The following is an 18,529-nucleotide window of genomic DNA, read 5'->3' as shown; positions in this document are numbered from 1 at the left end:
TCAAAGCTCTTTTTTAATATCTTTGTTGAATGACATAATTTATATGAATATGTTTTTCTCCATGTCACGAATGGTCTCACCAAATGCTAAATACAAATAAATCATATTTACAGCAATCCTCCAAAGGTCAAGATTATAACTGTGTTCTATCAAGATGCTCAATCATTTTATCCTGATCCTCTAACTGTAATTATACCCTGTTGGAATTGATGAAAAGATTGATGGAGTTCTTGTACATCAGTAGAGACCGGTAAGTATTAATGCTATATGCTTTGGTGTTTACTGCTTGTATTATCATATTTAATTAATATTAGTCACTATATTTCTCTCCTGTTGTGTGTATGTTGTTATTAACCTCTATCAGATCATTTTGTGTTGCCAACAGGAAAGACTCTTCTACTCTTCATGAAGGAGTTTCCCTAGTAAAGTTATATAAATCTTTTCTATATATCATAGCTCATAGGAATTAAAAAACAGGACTAGCTTTGGGGATGATCAACACAGAATCTTTTATGTCTGTATTGTCTCCAAAATACAGGCTTTGCTGCTCAGCTTGATGTAATTCCTGTGGTTCTTTCTCTGTTTTTACCATTTATAGATTTTGAGTCTACATGATGGCTTTATGTGTATCTGAACCATCACTGTGCCATGGGATCAAATTCTTGTTAACAAAAATATCCTGCCCTACAGTAATTAAGTAATATGTGGTGCAATTCTTTGCAGAAATCTTGAATGTTCCATTTCTTGAAAATTCTAGGCATTACTGGGTTCAGTGTGGCCATCTATAGGAACAGCCTCTAACTAGGCCTAAAATTGTCTATATCAAAACACAAAACTTTTAAGATTATAGTATTTTCAAGAAAGTTAACACCTACCTCTTCTTGGCTGTTGTCAAATGTTTTATGCAAAGAAATGTTAACTATTTGTTATCTTCTTTATAAACCTACACATAATTCCTTTTTATCACCATATTCTAAAAGTCAAATTATAATCAATTGAACTTTATTTACATTAAAAGAGTTAAAAGGTCACCAAATCCTAAAATATTTCAAAGATATAGATGTCACAAAGAATAAGTAGAAAAAATAAGTTGTAGACTCCTTGCTTCCAAAAACAAAAGGATAATTATTTCAGACCATATATCCTCTTGAAAAATACTATAAAAACTTGAGATTTTATATATATTAACAAACTTCTTCTTAAAACCATCCAAGAGCCCAACTAAAGGCATTTTCAGGCTAAAACTAAAGGGAAAACATAATTCAAAGAAGAAAAAAGCCTAGTACATGCTTTTTCTCTGAGTGTGTTGTCAGTAAGAAGAAATTTAATTTTTGTTTTTAATGATTCCATAACTCAGGATGAATGAAGGATTCTGAAAGGAAACTCTTCCCTATAAGAAGGGCTACATCTTCAAATTGAGAATTGAAGAATTGGAAATGTACCAATTCTGGAGAGCCACCACCCTTTTCATTACCTGAGTCATCCAGAGAATCTAAAGCTTCAAAAGAGCTTTGTCATTGTTCTAAAACAGAATTATACTCAGGAAACTATCCCTGGTAAACTGATATATACTCAGAAACTCTCTGGAATAATATACCATAATTAATATCTATACATTTTTATTAAAATATTTTAGGGAGATGCCTGCATGGCTAAGTGGTTGAGTGTCAGGTCATGACCCCAGGGTTCTGGGATTTAGTTTCACATCAGGCTCCTGACAGGGAGCTTGCTTCTTGCCTATGTCTCTGCCTCTCTCTCTGTGTCTTTCATGGATAAATAAATAAAATCTTAAAATATATATATTTTAGGAAATCACATGGCAAAATACAAAAAGTTATGCTGAGACTCTCTTCTTCATGAGCAAGACTACCAGAAATGATGGGCTGCAGGGTGTGGGTTGGGGGAACTCACATAGTTCTACAGTTGTTGAATATCAAATACAAACTATAAAGTGCATATATTTACCATGTTTTAAGAAAGATGAGCTGGAAAGGTTATTACAAAAAGTCACAGAGTTAATTAGAAAAAGAATGATTGAATGTTTTATGAATGAAAATTCAATAGTCAACATTAAAAATTCAGTGGATAGGTATAATAGCAGGTAAGAACTAGCTGAAAATAGAATTTGTAAACCCAAAGGTCAGTTAACATAATGTACAGCAGCCTATCAAAAATTATCAGCCATGAAAAGAAGCAGATCAATGTCGTTCATAATGAAGAGAAAACTCATTCAATAAAAATAGAGCCAAGACAACAGAGATGATGGAATTAGCAAACAAGAATGTTAAATGTTAGCATGAATTTGCATTACATGTTCAAGATGTTAGAGGAAAGCATAAACAGATGAAAGGAAAAATAATAATTTTTAGAAAAGACCAAAATGGTACCTGTAGAATTGAGAATACTGTATTGGGTAAAGTAAATCTTAGACTGCAAAGTAAGAGCGAGTAAAAAAACTAGCAATAGAAACTTTAAAATGCAGCACAGAAAGGAATAAAGATTGAAAACATGAAAAGGTGTGGCTATATAATCTAGTGTTAAATATGTATAATCAGAGCCCTGGGATAAAAACTGGTAATAGGAGGGTAAAGAATGCAATGAAAACTATAAACAAAGCTCAAAAAAGCACAATAAATGTAAGCAGAACATTTTAAGAAAATTACAACAAAGCATGTAATCACCAGATTGTTGAAACCAGTGAGCAAAAAATATCTTAAATCAGCCAAAGAACTAAGACATGTAACAGAAGAACATAGATAAGAAGTGCAGCAGTCCTCTCATTAGAACCTACATAAGCCAGAAAATAGTGGAGACATAAATCGTTGAAGGCTTTGTATAATGCCTTCATAAGAGTATGACATTTTCTTATAAATTTATATATATACATGTATTATTTGACCAGCATTTAAACTGGATATTTATTTGGAAGGAAAAAATTATGAAGTTCCAACTAGTATAAAATAAAAATTTAGAATGATAAAGACCAATTAAAATTTAGCTTTGTTTAAAAAATCCAACGGCCTATAATTCTGGAATCAAGGGATAAAAAGTTCACTATTTTCTTAAGAGAGTTGTATTGACAAAGGGAAATTCCCTGAGACCAAAGGCTAACAAATCTTCTTAGAACCAGGTAAGGCATATTTTCAAGTAACTATTTTGTTTGTGGACCAAAAGAACATGGCAACTGGAAGAAATTTCCAAAGGCTAGGCTTACAAAGAATAATAAATAGGCATGGCGATCCATCTAAGGGAATAAAATTAGAGCCTAATCAAAGCATACTATCCATTAGTGGGACAGAGGACCTTAAAAATTCTGCACTTTGGATTATAGAACAGCTTTTGTACAGTGATTTCTGTGGGTCTCTTCTATTAACCCTAACAAATAGACATATTAATTTCTTTCCTTGCCCAGTGATAATATGTTGGCATATTTTGAGAACAAAACATTATTTTTACTGTTCAGAGGAATAACATCAAGATATGATGAAAAGACACAATGAATTAATAATTCCTTATGTAGATATTACTTTATGTAGAAATCCTGGAATTTGAGACCATATTGAGACTGAATTGGATTTTTGAACTTTACCTTTGGAAAACGAATGTGATTGATTTTGCCTACAGGAGGGACAGAGGCCCAAATATTTGGTGACCACAGGACTGACTAGTGTCATATATTGAATATTTCTGCCTCTTTAGTAGTTCACTAGTGCCATATATTGAATATTTCTGCATTAACATTGATCTCTCTCTAATAAGATTTTCATACCCTCTACCCTTCTGAAATGACATTCTTAAAGATTCAGTCTTGCCAAATTAAGTGCTCAATTCTGGTTTCTCATTTTATTGAAACTAAAAAAGCAAAAATTTACAGTTATTCACTTTCTCCTTCCTGAATTACTGTATGTTCTTTGTTTCAATGACACCATCTCTCATTTTATCTGTTTACTTTATAGCTCCTGCTACTCAATCTTTTTGCAGTTTTCTCCTTCTCTTATAACTTCTAAATATGAGAATACCCAAGAACATATATATCACAGCACAGTTTTTTACAGGAATATTTTTAGAAATCAATTTAAGTGTCCACCAATAAAGCTCTAGTTAAATATATTATGGTATATCTATATAATGTAATACTCTAAATTGTATGAAATAAAGGATACTTTAAAAATTTTTTACTATCCCAACCACTGTTGAAGTGTATAATTCAGTAGATGTTAAGGACATCCACATTGCCCTTAGATCCACGGATCACTAGCATTTTTTCATCTTGTAAAATGGAAAGTCTATACCAAATTAATAACTCCCCACTCTCCCCTCCCATAAGCCCTTGGTAAACACCTTTCTCCTTACTATCCCTAAGAATTTGCCTACATTAGATATTTCGTATAAGTGGAATCAGGCAGTGTTTGCTTTAACGTTTGTTTCACTTAGCATACTGTTCTGAAGGTTCATTCACATTTTAGCATGTGACACTATTTCCTCCCTTTTTAAGGCTTAATAATATTCCATATATAATGGAATACCACATTTGTATATCCATTCATTTGTTGATGGATTTGGGGTTGATTTTACCTCTTGGCTATTGAGGACAGTACTGGTTTGAGCATAGATGTGGTGAGTATTTTTCCATTGTACATATTTACTGTATAATTTTTATCCCTTCATCTGCCAATGGGCATTTGGATTGCTTACACCTATTGACTATTGTGAATAATGCTTCTGTGAATGTGAGTGAGTAGATATTTCTTAAAGACCATGCTTTTAGTTATTTCAGATGTATATACAGAAGTGGGATTGTTGGATCATTTGGTAACCATTTTTAATTTTTGAGGAACCACCATACTGTTTTCTGTAGTGGTTTCATTCTACACTCCCACTAATAGTGTCCAAGGGTTCCAATTACTCCAAATCTCAACCAACACTTCCTATTTTATTTCTTTGTTTTGTTTTGTCTTATATATATATATATTTTTTGGTAGCCATCCTACAGAGTGTGAGGTGATATCTTACCTGCATTTTGTGATTTTGACCTGCATTTCTCGGATGATTAGTGATGTTAAGCATCTTCTCATATGTTTATTGACCATTTATATATTCTCTTTGGAGGAATGTTTATTCAAGTTTTTGCACAATGTTAAAAGAGATTATTTTATTTTTCATTGAGTTATAAGAGTTGTTTATATATTCTATAAGTTAACCACTTATAAGACATGTTATCATAAGCATATTGTCTCCCATTCTGTGGTTTCCCTTTCCCACTCTGTTGATTATGTCCCTTGGTGTATAAAAGTTTCCTTTTATTCAAGTTTCTCTCTTGGTGTAGAGAAAGTTCCATATATCCCACTGTCCCCACACAAGCCTAAACTCCCCCACTATTGACATCCTGAACTGCAGTGGTTCCTTTGTTATGATCAGTGAACCTACAGTGACATATCATAATCACCCAAAGTTCATAGTTTGTATTAAGGTTATTCTTGGAGTTGTACATTATATAGGTTTTGACAAATGTATGTATCTAGCCTTGTAGTCTAATACTGGATAGTGTCAATGACATAAACGTCCTCTGTTCTCTATTTATCCTAGTTCCTTTACTCATCCTAGTCCCTGGCAACCACTGATCTTTTTTTTTTTTCTTTTCCAGTCGCCATAGTTTTATCTTTTCTAGAATGTCAAATAGTTGGAATTATATAGTATGTAGCCCGTTTAGATTAGCTTATTTTCCTTAGTAATATGCATTTAAGTTCCTTCATGTCTTTTCATGGCTTGATAATTTATTCATTTTTAGTACTGAATAAGGCTTCATGGTGTACCACAGGTTATTTGCCTACAAAAGACATGTTTTTGCTTCCAAGTTCTGAGAATTATAAATAAAGTTGCTGTATATATCTACCTGCAGGTTTTTGTGGAGGCACAGATTTCAACTCCTTTGGATAAATACCACGGAGCATAATTGCTTGATTGTATGGTATGTTTAATTTTCTAAAAACTGCTAAACTATATTCCATAGAGGCTATACCATTTTGCATTTCCACTAGCAATGAATGAGAGTTCCTATTGTTCCACATCCTCACTAGCATTTGGTGTTGTTAGTATTTTAGACATTCTAAAAGGCATGTAAAGGTATCCCATTGTTGTTTTAATTTTCACTCCCCTAATAACATACAGTATTTTACATTTTTCATGTGATTATTTGTCATCTAAATATCTTCTTTGTTGAGGTGTTTGTTCGGGACTTTTAACTATTCTCTCATCATTGGGTTTGAAGAGTTCTTTTATATGTTGAATAACAACCCATTATTATACATGTTTGACAGATATTTTTTCCTAGTCTGTGGCTTGTCCCCTCACCCTCTTTACATTCTGTTTCACAGCCCAGATAACTTTTAATTTTTTAGACTTTATTTTTGAGAGAGAAAGAGAGAGAGAGAGAGAGAGAGAGCACAAGCAGCTTTTGGGAGAGGCAGAGAGAGAGGGAGAAGTAGACTCCCTGCTGAGCAGAGAACTCAATGTGGGGCTGGATCCCAGGACTCTGAGGTCATGATCTGAGCTGCAGGCAGACATTTAACTGGCTGAGCCACCCAGGCATCCCTAGATGGTTTTAGTTTTAATGATGTTTAGTTTACCAATTATTTCATTCACAAATTGTGCCTTTGGTGTTGTTTCTAAAAAGTCATCATAGCCAATGTCATCCATGTTTTATAGAAGTTTTATAGTTTAGTATTTTAACATAGGTCTTTGATCTATTTTGATTTTTTTTTTTTGAAAAGTGTAAGGTCTTGTTTTGATTCACTTTTTTGCAAGTTTTTTTTCCAACACCACTTGTTGAGAAGACTATCTTTGCTCCATTTTATTTCCTTATTCCTTTGTCAGAGATCATTTGAATGTATTCACATGGGTCTATTCTGGGTACTCTGTCTTTTTCCATTGATCTATTTGTTACTTTGCTAAAACTACACTGTCTTGATTACCATAGATTTACAGTAAGTCAAAGTTGGTTAGTGTTAGTATTCCAACTTTGTTCTTTCCTTTCAATATTGTGCTTGGCTATTGGAGTCTTTGGCTTCTTCATTTAATGTTAGAGTCACTTTACCAATACCTACAAGATAACTTGCTGGGAACTTGCTTGTGATTGCCTCGAATCTGAAGATTATTTTGGGAAGGACTGACATCTTGACAATATTTAGGCTCCATATCGATAAGCATGGACTATGTCTCCATTTATTTAGTTCTTTGACTTCTTATGTCAGAGTTTTATAGTTTTACTCATATAAATCTTATACATGTTGTTAGATTTATACCTATTTCATTGTGGTGGCAATAAAATAAATGGTAATATATTAATAATTTACTTTCAGAGGAGGAAGATAAGTGACTGGTAAACACAGAGACATAAAGACTTAGTTTGAAGGTATACTTTTTGTATCATGTTAATGTTTTACCATATAAATAAATATTTTAAATGGTAAGGTAGATGCAAAAATGTTTCCCTTCCTCATGAGTTATTTTATTTTCCTCTATTTTTGATTTTTTTGGAGGGGCAAAGATTATCTTGCCCCTTCCCATCCCAATTTTCAATGTGTTTGATACGTAAGAGATTTATAATTTTGACAGCAAGGGATAAGTCACATTAATTCTAATAATGAATGAATATAAACTCAGACATTTTTTACCTGAAGCAGTTTAGATGCATTTTATTAAACTTAGTTATTTTGGGGATCCCTGGGTGGCACAGCGGTTTGGCGCCTGCCTTTGGCTCAGGGCGCGATCCTGGAGACCCGGGATCGAATCCCACGTCGGGCTCCCGGTGCATGGAGCCTGCTTCTCCCTCTGCCTGTGTCTCTGCCTCTCTCTCTCTCTCTCTCTGTGACTATCATAAATAAATAAAAAAAAAATTAAAAAAAAATAAACTTAGTTATTTTTGACCAGAATTATTTTTATGAGCTCATTCATTAACTCTTGCAAATAAAAGAATATCAGCTCAGTGAATTGTTAATGAAAATGATTCTATTTAGTTAGAAATATGGCTACAAATAGAAAATGCATCTAGAATCTTTAATAGGTAATACATTTTTATAGAGACAGAGACAAATGAGAATATATTGCCCAATTTTGAATTTTAATGCCAAACTACAAATCACATCAAATAGCTACAATTAGATAGATGGATTTGATTGTTATCCAGTGAGTTGGGCAACTCAATGATAGTAATTAAATAATATACTAGGAGAGGAAATGCATCTTATTTGACCCTCCTATCCTCTCTTATTAGTAAGCCTTTCTAACACTGCTTCCAAGGCACGGAATCAAATTAATATTTCAAAATATAACTTCCTACTACAAGGTCCCCATGCCTTCTAAGGTAATACACTTAAGTGTATGTTCCAAGATGTTAAATCCTTTGTAACCTCTACTAAAATGCTCCAGAGCTCAAAATTGATGTCAAATGTTAATCAAAATCTTTTGGCAAGTATAGAATTTTAATGGAATTGCTTGGTTCTTGAATTAAAGAGATTTTTAGTCCCTGAAGTATAGGGCAAAACCTTGGCATATTAGAGATCCATTCTCTGGCATTCATTTAAAAGGGCAATCAGGAACATAAAATGAATGCTATTCATACAAGCTAGTGGCATTAAGTACATTGGTTTGAACATTAACCTTATCATTTCATGAATCTAATTGATTTGTCTCTTTTAGCCTTTGACAAAAAAAGAGAGAAAGAGAGAGAGAGAGAGAGAGAGATTTTTATCACTATTACTCATTTATCTTTCTTTCAAAACACATTTTAACCCATTGTAATGGCTAGTTCTCTCTGAGACTTTCAGAACTCCAGAAAAAGAGCTTCCTTAATTTTAATCTTTTGCCTCTCATTTCCAGATTTAAGTAGAAGTAAAAGTATTTTTATCTATTAAGAAAGGCAAAATAATTTATATCTGAAAAGATCTTTCTCTGAAATTTGAAATCATTAAAAAGTGGCTATTCTACTTCTCAGAAAGTCTTTGAATATGCATATCTTCAAACACTAAGTTATATTATTATTCTTTTAAAGAAAGAAACACATCTTTTGTAATTTACAAAAAAGAAAAAAATTAAAAGTATTTGTATTATTAAAGAATGAGTATTTTGTGTATTTCAAGAAATATACCAATGCCTTTTATAATTTATATTTAAGGAAAATTTTTATTTTTATTTGATAAGCAACTGTCCACTATTTTGCTAATTGTGGCCCTACAAATGAGAGATCATGAATTTCTATACAGGACTCACTAGAATGTAGTAGGTAAAGTTGATTGCAGGGCCATGAAGCAAATTTGGCATTGTCAGTCATATTTTCAGAAATTATTTGTATGCTAAATATGTTTATATACATTTACTTTCTTCAGTCTGCCTTATTTACTGCTGTATATATAGTTAATTATTTAAGAGCAACAAACAAAACATTACAGTATAAGAAAGTTGAAATTACACATATTTACTGCATCCTTCTAGCCACAGTGTAACCTAAGTACTATGTCATAAAATTTTGTGATAGGCACGTTTGAAACTGTATTGAGGTCTTTCAAGTATAGGAAGTACTTTGCCTCATGCAATTTATAAGTCACTTTGCATATTTATGTTTATATTAAATTCATTTATATTTAAATTGGTTCTTAATTTCATGATCACACCTTTACAAAAACACTAGAAATATTTCCTGGAAACAAAAGAAGTGTAGGTAGAAAGAATAGTATACTGTACATCTTTCAATTCTAATATTTACTGAAGTTACCTTTTGTTTTTTTGTGATTATAACTAACTTTAATGTGACTATAACTAACTTCAACGTGATTATAGAAAGTTAACTTTACAAACCATAATCAGGATATTAAAAAGACAGTATTCTTTCAAGGCACTGTCTTTGTTAAGTTTTGTTATCAGGCATATGCTACTTTAAAAAAATGATTTGGAAGTATAACTGTTAAGTAATTCATTAAAACTTATCTGTAAAACAGCATAATTCATGAAGTGTAATCTGGGCTTTAGAAAAAATAGACTTTGGTTTCCTACTTACTAATGAAAGTGAGTAAGCTATTAAAGTTTTAATTATAAGTTATCTCACGTGGATAATCTATATTAAGTAGATAATAATATACCTCTCACCCTAAAATTTGAGACTACTGTGATATAAGTGAAATCTCTGATAACTATGTGGATAGGGCATTAGTAATTCCTAAAATAATCCTTGACCATTGCCATGGTGTGTAAATTTCTGCATTTAAACCATCATAAAATTAAAAAAAATAAACCATCATAATTATTTTTAACATTTAAATTTTGTAATGAAATTCTTTATCTTATTAATTATAAATAATTTCATTCTGAATAAGATTAAATTTAGAATTCTCTTAGAAGGTAGGGCCTTTCTGAGTATAGAGTTACAATGTGTTTTAAAATGCCTATAAACTATTAATAGACATTTTGCTTGTAACTATAGATCTATTTTAAAACTATTTTACCTATATTCTGATTAAAAATATAATAAGCAAGATGAAAGCTTCATTAAATATGATTGTACAGCATAGTAGTAAGTGTAAAGACTATATAACCACTACTCTGGTCTAGTGAGTCCCTTCTTATTAAGAAACCCCTATTGGCAGGTGGTGCAGCAGTTTAGCGCCGCCTGCAGCCCGCGGTGTGATCCTGGAGACCCGGGAATGAATCCCACATCCGGCTCCCTGCACGGAGCCTGCTTCTCCCCCTGCCTGTGTCTCTGCCTCTCTCTCTCTGTGTGTGTCTCTATGAATGAATAAATAAATAAAATTTTTAAAAAAGAGAAAGAAACCCTTATCCTCCTTCCAAGGTATAACTTCTTTCATCATCACTTATACATTTCCCCCTTATATTCATAATACTGTCTAAATTATTTTATTGGTTTTTTATACATTCATTTTTAATCATTTTTAATCCTTCCAGCCTTTTATTATTTATTTTTATTTGACTTTTTTAAATTAATTTTGTATTTAAATTCAATTAGCTAACATATAGTATATCATTAGTTTCAGTTGTAGTGTTCAATAACTCATCAGTTCCATATATTATTTCTTTTAAGCAATATTTTTCTTCAATGCATATTTCATCTTTTAAAAAATTATCTCATTTAAAACAATTTAGCTCATCTATATGAATTATTTACTTCTATTTGAGAGTTTATTTTGGTATTACTTTGTAGACTTCTTGGGATGAACACTTGATCATTAGATTTAGCTTTTCTTCTACAATATAAGCACTTCATGCTATAAATTTTCTATTAAATACTATTAGGATGCTAGAAATGATTCTATGTAGCATTTTCATTATTATCCAATTCAAAACAGTTTCTAATTTCTCCTTTGAATAATGATTTTTTATTTATAAATTATCAGCATATTTGAAATATCCAAATACATTATTAGGAATAATTTGAGGTTAGTAATTTATTGATTTCTAATATAAATTCATTTGGCCAGAAAGCAACTTATATTTCAGTGATTTGAAATTTATTGAGATGTTCTTAAAACTGTATAGCTCAGTATATATCGAATTTCATAAATATTTTGTTTAGACTTCAAAAAAAAGAATGTGTGCCCCATGCTTATTGAGTATAGTGTTCTACATGTCATGTTTGTTCATGTTTAGGCCATGTTTCTTAAGCTCATTTAAATCATCTATATATCTGAGATAGAGATAGGTATAAGTATAGATATTTTTTTTTTCTATTTGTTCTGTTAGAGGTATGTAAAGCTCCCCACTCTGTGGATTTGGAATTGTCAATTATTTTCTTGTAATTTTCCAAATTTTCCGTGTGTGTGTGTGTGTGTGTGTGTGTAGAGAAAGAGTACTTTCGTGATGCAGAAATTTCCAGTGACTGTTATCTGTCCAAATAGTAGGGCCTTTTATGTGCCTGTAATGAAGATAGATAGATACATAGATACATAAATATATAATACATTGACTTCAATTACTACTTTTTGACTTGACATGTATTTTGATTGATATTAATGTAAATAATCACACATATTTTTAATTACTTTTTATTGACAATATTTTGGCTTTTACAAATGTTTTCATTTGCATCTTGCTTAGTACACTTACAGCCTGTATTTATAATTAGGCTTTTTGTATCACCTAGGCTGATAATTTTTTTAGCACATTTAAATTTTAATATAATACTAATAGATTTATAGATTAAATATATTTTTGCATATGTATAAAAATACAAAAACTATAGAGCAGTTTAAATCTCATTTTATTCCTGACTACTATTCATAAATTATAATCACATTAGGTTTTAAGAATGTAATATTATATAGTTATGTTTATCTCACTTCATTAATTTTATGTCAGGATAAGCAGTGATTCTCAACTGGGGTGACTTTATCCCCTAGGAGCCATGCAGATATATCTGGAGACTTTTTTTTTATTTAACAATGGGTTGGGGGAGTTCTACTGATACTCAGTGATTACAGGCCAGGGAGACTGCCAATGATAGCCTAGCATAGGACAGCTCTCCACAATAAAGAATCATCTAATTCAAATATAAATAATTGTGAAATTGAGATAACCTAAGCAAAGTTATACTAAGGTTAAATAAAAAGCCACACAATTGAATGTCTACTTAGCACTCATACCACATGTTCCTAAACTAGATTAATCTTTTCTCAGGCTTCCAGACCGAGGAAGTAGCCATAGCCATACGCTGAAGATTTGAATGTTAATGAGAAAGGTTAGAAGCACAAACAAGAATTGTTCTTTGTAAACAAGCCTTTAACAAACCTTTTAAATTATTATGAAGGAGAATTGAGAAATAAAGCAGAGTCTGGAGGAAAATTTGAGGTCAAGAAAGGTTTTTATTTGCTGTGGTTTTACCTTTTGTTTATTTTTTAAAGTTTTTATTGTGAAATAACTAGAACCACAATCAGTGGTAGGGAATAATATTGAGAAATCCTATGTATCCTTTAGCCAGTCTCCTCCAATGAGAATATCATGTAGAATTATACTTCAATATATAACACGACATAGCCAAAATAAAAGATATCTTCATGTCCATAAGGATTCCTTATGTTGCCCATTGATAGTCACTCCATTTTCCTCCAGTCCCTCTCCTTATTAACACCTAGCAAGCAATAATGTATTCTCCATTTCTGTATCTTTGTCATTTCAAGAATGTTACATAAATGGAATCGTACAGCATGCAGTCTTCTGGGGATTAGATTTTTCATCAAAATAATTTCCTAGAGAATCATCTGTGTTGTGTCTATCAATAGCCTGTTTCTTTTATTGATGAATAGCATTCTGTGGTATGGATATACCACAGCTTGCTTAACCATTTATCTGTTGAAGGACATCTTGACTGTTTCCAGGTGGGGCTATTACAATAATGATGCTATGGATATTCTTCTCTAAGTTTTTAGATGGAAATACATTTCTCTGGGATAAATGCCCAAGAGTGAAATGGCTAGTCTATATGGTAATTATGTGGCTAGTTTTATAAGAAACTGCCAAAATAGTTTCCAGATATTTAGGCCATTTTACATTTGCTCCACGCCACCCAATAATGTGTAGGTGATCCAGTTTCTCCATATCCTCACCAATATTTGGTATTGTCACTATTTTGTATTTTAATCATTCTGATGGGTGAACAGTAATATCTTTTGGTTTTATTTGCATTTTCCTGATGAGTAATGATGTTGAACATCTTTTCATGTGCTTATTTACCACCTGTATATCTTCTTCAATAAAGTGTCTGTACAGGTCTTTTGCCCACTTTCTAATTGAATTATTTTTGTACTTTTTATGTTTAAAATCTCTTTGTATATTCTCCATCCTAGTTTTGTCTGATAGGTGTTTTGCAACTATTTTCTCCTAGCCTGTAACTTATCCTGTCTTCCTCTTAACAATGTATCTTTTTATTGTTTTTGTTTTTGGCAGTAAATTATGCAATATTATCAGCTGAGAATAAAAACAAATTTTAGAAGCTTAAGATGAGAAGATATGAGATGATCTTTTATAGGAGTTTAAAGCGTGCAGAAAATTATTTTAGGATTGTCATGACCATACTGAAAGTCTGTGGACACAGACATGAAATGCAATAATCTAATATGACTTGTGCTTAAACCTTCCAATGATAAAGAAAACATAGAAAATTGAATTAACTGGGGTTGTGACTTTACCAAAAAGTTGGTGGGAGAATGAGGAAATTGTATTGATGGAATATAGGAAGCATTGATTGTACTAATGGATCATAGATTATTATCTCAGAAATGAAGGATAAAATCCAATCAAAAGGTTTTAAGATCAGTGAATTAATGATAATACTGGGAATCAAAGAACTGCTACCACTGAGGAACTAGGGAGTTCCTAGGAAGACAAAATCTAAAAGGGCAGTATAGAAAAAGGAGAGAAAGAATGCCCCAGGGTTCCCTCATTTAGTAAGTAAAAGTGATTATTAACAATTTTACTGTAAATACAATTCAGAGAATATCAATTCTGGAGTCCCATAACATTGAGATTGAGTCCCAGTGCTGTCACTTTATACAAAGTTTATGTAAGCAACAAAAACTCTATAGTGTCAGATACTTTATTTATAATGTAGAGATAATGATATCATCTCTCATATATATATCCTTGGAAATACTCAGTGAGATATTTCATATAAAGAATTTAGCACAATAAACAATCAATATATGTCCAGATAATATCATTAAGATTTTAAAAGTTCAGTCTCTGTTTATCATGTTGAGTAATCAGTACATAAGTTTCCAAATTTAAACTGTTAGAATGCAAGCACCTTAGACATGGGAGATATATCACACAGAGCATAATCATAATATATTTTAAGTGTTCATTTATAATGTTACCAAATTTCTATACACATTAAAAATTTCTGTGCTTTGAGTCTACATTCTAAAACTTTTAACTTTTCTTCCTGGATTTTGATAACAAAATGTGAGGTTCTGTAGAGATTTTTTTTGAAGGTGGAATAGGAGCTCTCCATACATACGGAAAATTCCATTGGTCTTTTATATAGGAGAGATATTGGGCCAAAAACTGCATACTTACTTCATTAGACTGAGAATTCAGGTTTGGGAAAAGAAAGAAATTTACCCTTTTAGGTTAACAGAATTCCTATCCACATGGCACAAATAGAAGATTAGTTTACTATGCTTTATTATTAACATTCTTTTTCAAATGTGTCAGAGGAAATGCTTCATCCTGAAACAAGCAAATAGTTACCTTACTTTCAGCCAAATAGCATTTCCCAGGGCAGCTTAGTTACAGATAGCATATGATTATTTTGTTTCTGATTGGCTAGAGAAAATAATGCTGCAATTACTAATGTGCTTACATTTTTAGCTGTTGCCAGGTAATGCTCTGTTGGAGGCTCACTCTGCAGTAGTTAACCACTGAAATTAATAGAGCAGCAACATATGCTGCTGTGAAGAGCTGTAGTATTTTCTGTATAAGCTCATTTTCCCTCAAATATTTATTTATGTATTTGTTACTTGTCAAAATATCATATAAAAGTGAAATGGTAGAGAGAATGTGAAGTTATGAAAACAGGTTATGATTGATACATCTTTCTCACCATCCCTAGAAAAAAAGATCAAGAGACAAAAGCCTTTCATGTTAATCTCTTATTGAGGTGGGAAAAAGGAGGTTCCCAGGGAAGAAGAAGTGAGAGAAAAAATGAGGTGAAGAAAAACTGAAGAAAAGAAACTAAAGTAGATGCATTACCAAGTTTGTTACAACTACATAATAATGTTATTAGTTGCTACCTCTTACTGGTACATATTCAGACAGGACTTTTAAAACCACTGAATCTCAGAACATTTAATTGGAATAGATGTGAAAGACGTGCAAAATATTTTTGCCTCTCTTACTTCCATTTCCCAGAGAAAACTTACAGAAGTAAGTTTATCCAATACCATACCAACTCTCCTATATTCTGGAGTTGTGTCATCTAGCATCTTGAGTCAAGCCCCAGAGAAGTCAAAGCTTCTGGGGGTTGCTTTTAGCTAGTGTGTGTGCTTGCCAGTCTCTCTCTGTAATAGTAGGCACACATGGAGGTTTTATTTTTTTATTTTTTCTTAAATATTTTTATTTATTTATTCATAAGATACACACAGAGAGAAAAGCAGAGACACAGGCAGAGGGAGAAGCAGGTTCCATGCAGGGAGCCCGATGTGGGACTCTATCCTGGACCCTAGGATCATGACCTGAGCCAAAGGCAGACGTTCAACTGCTGATCCACCCAGGTGTCCCCACATGGAGGTTTTAGAGGCAACGTCAGTGGCAGGTATGTGAGCACAGGCTTACAAACTCTCACTAGGACCAGCAGAACCAATTGCCAAAATCTTGGAGGGGCGGTAGTTAAGACTGTGACGATCTGTGATGACACATGAGCTGAATCCAGTCTACTCCTTGTATCATTTTGATTCACTCAGCCCTCTCTCATGACGTACTGATCTCAATAATGGGCCCTCATTTCTTTGTAAAGAGAGGAAGAGATGGAAAGTTGCCAGATCTTAAAAAAAAAAAAAAAAAAAAAAAAAAAAATTGATTCAACTGCTGATCCCAGGATTACAACTGGTTTTCATTTACTGCTTCCACCAACTTTTTAGATTTTTCTGCATCGCCATCCAGAACTTTGGCTAGGCTAATTGGTGGCTAGAATAATGATCCAAATCTAAAAGCCTGACTAAGGTAAGGAAGTGAAGTTCAGTACATTAGAGAAACATGCTTTGTCTCTGATGAGAAGAACTGCAAAGCTATAAAGCAAAGGGAATGGATCTAGGTAGAGAGCTGAAGCCAATAATTCAATCTACCACAATGAGATATCAGCTTTGGTTCTTGTTGTTGGTGGTGGTGTTATGGGTGATGGTGAATCTGGGATAAACTTCATTAAATGCCTTTTTCCATCTGCTCTTCCTTCTTCCCTCCCTTGCTTCCCATTTTCCTTCACTGCTGCTTCTCTGAAATTGCATCCAATAAAACTTTAGCAGGAAAATTTTTGCTTTGGACTCTGTCTTCTGGGGATTACGGACTAGGATGGTAGATATGCAATTAAAAACAGACCTTAGAATGGGATTTGGGAATGGGGTTATATGCACCATGAGGGCAACAGGTATCCCATTATGACTGATAAGGAAGGTGCAGTAGGCAGTGATAGCACAGTGAATAACAGTTTCATTTGTGTTAAACATATATAAAATGAAGTAGAAGGTAACCATACTGGGATATCAAGTACTTGCTACATTTAAAAGCAATGATCACAAAATGTATTGTTACTCTTCCTGATGATATTTCAAACCCATTAGTAGAAAAAGTATTTATTTGTCTGTACTCCATCCCGTTTCCCAGATCACACTTTGAAATTCTGTTTTCATGGAACTTCAACCTACACTAAAGGTTGTGCTACCCAGGGCCTCAGAGCAAATTCTGGCAAAGTCAGGTCCTTTCTCTATCCAGTCCTCAAGGTGCAGGAGTGGGCTTTACAGCTATGAGGATACTGTGAGTTTTCACTCCAAGCCTCTTTGTCTTGGAAGTGAGAAAACTAGCCAAGGCCAAGAAAGAGTAGTTTACTCTGAGATAATATGGGATAATATATAAACCATGAATGCAGTGGAAAAGGTTAGTCCATGAAAGACTGAATGAAGCTGAGTTTTTTTTTTCAAATATGCTGTCTTTTATAGAATAGCTTCTTTCTCCAAATTTATATAACAAACCCTGAAAAATTGAAATCATTTTTAGTTAAACCTGATATTTACCTTATCTATCTATTATATGTATACAACTGATTTGAGTATATTTAAGTTAATGAAAACATGAACAATTTACCTAACCTTAAGTATAAATCCGAAGGTTCAATTTCAAGGGAATAATATAGTTTAATTTGTAATTACAAAGAAGTACTCAAAATATACAGGCACACACCAACATCACCCCCCCCCCAATACAAACAGAATTGGAAGGGCAAATATATAATAGATATGAATAGAATTTGAATTTGGACATACATACATAGACAAAAATCTCTGATGCTCTGCTTCCTAGTTACAGGAAAATGGACAAAGGACTTACCTTGTCTAAGTCTCAGGGTCATGATTGTACAATAAGAATGCTATGCTTCTCACAAGAATGATGTCACAGTGTCTTCTCTTGGGTACATTCCATTATGTAATGGAGAAAAGAAGATGAGAAAGTCCTCAAGAATCCATCCCACATTTTAATGGAAGGGTCAGAAAACTGATTACATCAAAATGCTCTGATATCTGACTGCTCAGGACATTACTAGATAAAAATAAGATAAGCCTTTTGGATAGGAAATTAAGTTCTGCAGTAAATTAACATATTAAAATAAAGCATTGGGTAATAAAAGTACTACCTCAGTAATATCAAAGCAATTACCACACTAGAGACATGTTCCTTAGGATACTACATCATACACACATATTCCTCAACATTTTGAACAATATATAAACACGTCCACACCTGACAAGCACAATTCTGA

At 32.6% G+C, this 18,529-nt stretch overlaps 1 long non-coding RNA gene across 2 annotated transcripts in view; it reads right to left on the bottom strand.

The window, feature by feature from the left end:
- LOC125753662 (uncharacterized) overlaps positions 1-18,286 on the bottom strand; it is a 37,266-nt gene extending 18,980 nt beyond the window's left edge. For both annotated transcript variants that reach the window (XR_007405987.1, XR_007405986.1), the window contains exons 1-2: positions 18,100-18,286; positions 7,674-7,870 (exon numbers count right to left, since the gene is read on the bottom strand). This is a non-coding gene — a long non-coding RNA (uncharacterized LOC125753662). The remainder of the gene's footprint in view (positions 1-7,673; positions 7,871-18,099) is intronic.
- Positions 18,287-18,529: the final 243 nt, after the last annotated feature.

This window comes from Canis lupus, chromosome 25 (assembly GCF_003254725.2).
Source record: "Canis lupus dingo isolate Sandy chromosome 25, ASM325472v2, whole genome shotgun sequence".
NCBI lineage: Eukaryota > Metazoa > Chordata > Mammalia > Carnivora > Canidae > Canis > Canis lupus.
This window is presented reverse-complemented; position numbering and strand designations above follow the sequence as displayed.